This window comes from Pteropus vampyrus, unplaced genomic scaffold (assembly GCF_000151845.1).
Source record: "Pteropus vampyrus isolate Shadow unplaced genomic scaffold, Pvam_2.0 Scaffold13, whole genome shotgun sequence".
NCBI lineage: Eukaryota > Metazoa > Chordata > Mammalia > Chiroptera > Pteropodidae > Pteropus > Pteropus vampyrus.
In genome coordinates this window covers 3,020,409-3,025,893 of record NW_011888794.1, presented here as the reverse complement: position 1 = coordinate 3,025,893, position 5,485 = coordinate 3,020,409, and positions in this window count along the sequence as shown.

Sequence of the window (5,485 nt, the reverse complement as noted above, 5' to 3'; positions counted from 1 at the left end):
CTCTCATGGCTGAATAGTATTCCATTGCATATATTGACTACATAGTTTCTATCCATTTATTCATTGAAGAACACTTAGGTTGTTTCCATATCTTGGCTATTTTTTTAAGAGATAATTGAGGTACCACTTCCACCATGCATTTTTGATCTTGCCTGCCATGATCTTCCATTGTTTCTTAAGTACTGTATTTGTTTCACTGAGAAGATGCTTCCTTCTTTCCTTCCTTCCTTCCTTCCTTCCTTCCTTCCTTCCTTCCTTCCTTCCTTCCTTCCTTCCTTCCTTCCTTCTTTTCTTTTTTTCTTTCTTTCTTTCTTTTTTCCTTTTTAGGAGTAGGTACTATTTTCTTACTGAGGTCAAGGGATCCTCAATGAACTCAGAGCTAGGCACATAATATGTCCTGAGTTTTAAGAAGGGAATGAATATTTCTAACCCTGTATTCTTATTTCCAACACAACTAGCAGAAATGAGATGCATCCATTCAAGCTTTTACCTCTTTTCACCTCCATTTTAACGCTATCACAGAGTATAGCAGTTCTGCTAAGTCCTAGCATACCAACTGTTGGGTCTTACTTTTAGTAAGAAGAAATTCTGCATTTATGAATGATACTATTTTGTGAATGGGCTTATTTCTATTTTTTTTTGTGGCAAAGAATGTGAAATGTTCTACCTCCACTAGACATAGGCCATATACAACTTTTTATTTTCTGGTCTAAGAGGCAGAGGCTTTTGTCTTCCATGATGTAAGCAGTCCCTGGACTGCGCCTGGTCCCATTGGCCTGATCTGTCAATTCCAGTTCTTCTTGCTTAGGTGAACTGAAGCCTGCTTTTGAGAGAGCAGGGTAGAATGTGAAGGAAGGAATAAACATCCCACCTAGGTTTTCAGGCCCAAGCTCATATTTGGCATCAAAAGCCAGAGAAACTTGAGGTTCAGTAAATGTTATTGGATTCATATAATTATTAACAAATAAAAAAATTTTCCATATTGTTCCTTTTACACAGATAGCGCTTTGGCAACACTGAAAAGGAAGAAGAAGAAATCATAGGAGACAAGCAATAGTCATATTCCAGAGGGAATAATACCCTAAATTCTTAAAATTCCAAGTTTAATTATGAAAATGAAAAAGATTTTAAAAACATCTTTTTTGAGTTAAAAAGTAATTCAAACCATAAAGACAACCATTATGGTAAAGACTAAATAATGCTTAAATACATACAATCATACAAGGAAAAAAGTTCAATAAAGAATTTTGAACAATAATTTTCTTTTATTGCTTCTATTTCCCTATTTTTTCTATTTTGCATAAAAATATTAGATACATTTGGTGAAACAATTAAGTAATAAAAGTTTGTAATGAAAAACAACTTTTCATTTCATATGGTGCCCTATTCCCAGTCTAGTATCCTTTTGTAAGCACTGTACCTATTAACATTTTTTTTTTTATTTAGAGGTAGATTAAGTCATAACTCTAAAAACATTGTTATAGCAATGATTCTAGATTTTACTATTGGTGCTCTAAAAGAAAAGCATATCTAACTTCTAATCCACTTCCCCAAAATAGCCCTCTCACGTTTTTACAAACATATCACATTTTTACAAACATATCATTAGACTTCGTGATTTTTAATCGCTTTATCAATTACTTTTATTATAAATGCATGATATTCTTAAAATTCAGTCACTTTTTCCATGAAATTTACACTTTTTTTTTTAATTTGAAAATCATTGCAAGTAGCTAAGATTACTTGTCATTTTCTTAGTCAATAAAATTATTTGAGCATCTACCATATGCCAGGCACTGTTTTAGTCAAAGAGGGTTCAGGAGAGAACAAAACAGATAAACAAAGAAACATAAATGAGCCTGTCCTTAGGGTGTTTACATTCTATTACGCCATTTAACACCTCCAATTTCAATGTTATGAATACTGTGTACTTGAATTATATTTCTAACATCTAAGGTCAAATGCAATCTCTTTTCTTATCTAAAATTTGCCATATTCTGTTTTACTCAATACTGAATATTTTTCTTCAGTAGTTTATTTTTATAGGAGTATCTAGTTATTTTTTATTGATAAAAGAATAGCATGCCTTTAACATACCCTGAATCTAGCCACCTCACAGTCATAATATATAAAATAGAAAATCCTCCCTTTTCCTCAGGTGCCTTTAAACCATCTTATGGTCTCATTATTGCGCAGGATTGTTGCTCAGATATCATATTTTTGAGTTAGATTCAGTATTTCCTGAATTTCCATATGTTTAGCATTAGTTTTCCTGATTCTCCCATATGTTTTCTTTCTGTACATCCTCAAGTAACTTCATAAATAGCATATGCAATATGTTATTTGAGTACTTGCTTGTCAAAGTGATCTTAATGTTGCTCTTATAATTAATTGCTAATTTTACTTAATATGGAAATTGAAACTCAAATCATTTTTTTTTCATAAGTTGGAATGCTTTACAACATAATTTTTTAATATTTTGTGTTAATAATGAAAAGCCTGATGCCAGGCTGATTGGTTCCCTTTAATGGTGGCCATCACTGGCCAAGATTTTATGATTTTCTCTTCAATCGTGGTGTTATAGAAGTTTTCAATGATTTTTTTTTAGAGTTTTTAAATTATTTATCTTGCTCAACATTTGGCGTGGCTTTCTAATCTGTCTACTTGAGTCATTTTTTGGTTCTGCAAAATTTTATGTTTTAAATATTTCTTCTGATCCATTTTGTTTGATTTTTCTTTTTAAGTAGAAGTTGATTAGGCTATTAGCATTTTTTGCCACTTTTGACTTTCTTTTACATTTTCTCTTCTTTTTGCTGAGCTTCCCTTGATATGTTGACTTTATCTTCCAATCTTTATTTAGAATTTAAAATTTTATCCATTATTTTTGTCATATTGGATAGTTTTTCTTTTCTCTTATAGTTATTTTCCATATCTCTTTTAAAATTTAATTGACTTAATATTACCTAACTTTATACAAGAATGACAATTAGAATGTTTTAACATTTTTTTTTTTTTTCATAATTACCATTTACTCCAAGGCTAGCCACATTTTACTATTGGTGCTCTAAAAGAAAAACACATTTAACTTCTAATCCACCTCCCCAAAATAGCCCTCATTCATCTCACTTTTTTTTACAAACATATCATTAGACTACGTGATTTTTAATTGCTTTATCAATTCCTTTTATTATAATTGCATGATATTCTTAAAATTCAGTTTCTTTTTCCATGAAATTTACACATTTTTAACTTGAAAATCACTGCAGGTAGCTAAGAGTACCTGTCATTTTCTTAGTCAATAAAATCTCACTCCTTTATGTAGCCAAACATATACTACTGTTGCACACATGGTTTTCAAGATAAATGATAACTCGTCCTCAAGTAAGAAGACTTGACAGCACTATTTGTCTTACACAGTTCACCCTAAATTTACCTGGCAGTTGGAGCCACCATCTAAATTAGCTGGCTTTATTCATAGAAGAAATAAACTTCTCATATCTTTATGACAGAAGGTAGTTTTGCAATTTGGAGCAAGGCACTCAGAAAGTTAGCCTCCTAATCTTCCACCGAATCTGGGAGATAGAGGTGCTATCTTCCTTAATGTCTACATTTCTGAAGAGATGGCTCTCAGGTCCTTGAGAAGAACATTCCTGGGTCATAAAGATGACAAAAAGCCTATTTAGTTTTCAAAAGGTTATTTAGATATTTCAAATAGAAAAGTAAGTCCAGCTAGTTTTCTAAAATAAATATTCTAAGAAAAAAGTGGTATTTCTTTTCTTACCAACAGGGAGAATTAAGTCTTTTATTTTAAATTGCTACAAAAATTGTAAAGAATATCATAAGTATTCCATACAATACTCATATGAAACTTTGTTTATATGTTATCTTAAAGAAGTCTCCGAAAATTGTATAAACTTGAGGCCACTCACAAAGTGGATCTATCGTCAGGTTGTTCCATTGCTTCATTTTATTTAACAGCCCAAGTGATCATAGAGAATATATTTTAATAGGTGATTAAAGATAAAGCATAGTTTCCTCCTGTTTTAATTTCTTTATTAAAATAAAGCCTTAAGCAAAAGACAATGTAATCTTTATAAAATAGTGACTAAAATGTTAACCATAACTGTTCTCTCAAGGTTTATCTCAGGATATGTGAAAGTCAAAATAAAGAAAACAAATGGTTTAAATAATATGAGAAGTAAAGCACTGATTAGAAATGAGAAGCCTTGTAAATGAAAATGGAAGGTTTAATGATTTTTGCCTTAGTTGCTAAACCTTTTATAATGCATGTCATTAGAAAATGATTTAAATATCTAGTGAAGACACACAAGGGGGCAAATTCCAAAGGTAGTTTTGAATCCTTATTAAAAATGCAGTAAAATCGTAACTCCACATTACAATAGTAATTAACAATGGTTAAAAGCACCCTGAAGAGATGCAATTACTTTAAAAATAATTCTGCAATTTAAGATGTATAATGAATTTACTTTTTAGTTAATTGATAATTTGTCAGTTAAATTAATGTGAAACCCCCTACTCTAGGACAGTGAACATTTTTCATTCAGTTGAGAATATTATATTGCTATTTCTTGAAATAATACTTAAGATGACCATCTTCCTCATTACAGCTAAATAAAATATTCTTAGAAAGTAGATGAGAATAAGGCTGTTACTGTAGGGCATGTTCATTTATTGAGTCATTTAAATTTATAATAGTTCATAAGAGCAATAATAATTCTCTTTGAAACAAAATAATCATTTTCACATTTTTATAGTAAATTGACTATGGTTATTTTATAATGGGTTGGAAAGTCAGGAAATAGAAATTTATAACAAATACTAAACATAGTTCTATTTTAAGTGGCTTACCCCAATCTCCATTAACAGATTAGAAACATTTCATGATTGTTTAATGAAGGGTGGATTTCTATTAATCAAATCCTGCTTTAGACCAATTCCCATCATTAAAACAGAGACCTATTTTATCAAAAGTAAAAATGCCACTGGAAAATTTAAATGATAAAATTAAAGGTTAATTTAAATATGTATTAGAGAGAAAATGATAATTATACAGACATTTTAAAATCTCAATAGCAAAATCATTTACAAAATAAATCTCAGGGTAAGCATATGCTTCAAGATTTGAATTATTTACAGCAGGATTACTTATTTTTACTAATTTGAAAATTGTAGAGCATGTAATCCCTAACACTTAAGTTTTTCAAAAGTCGCAAATTGTTTTATTACTTCTAGCTTTGTACTATGAATGATATTGCTCTTTTTCTCTCCTCCTCTGTTACTCGACCTCACTGACCTTTTTTGAAACATCTTCACCTAATAATATCAATAGAGTCTGTCACAGTATTACTGGAGAGAAAATTCTAAGATAGAATAAGAAACATTTCAATTATTTGACAATGGAGGGAAGGTCGATGGTGTATGTTTACCTGAATCACACAGGAGAGCAGTGTGGTCTGTTGCTGAT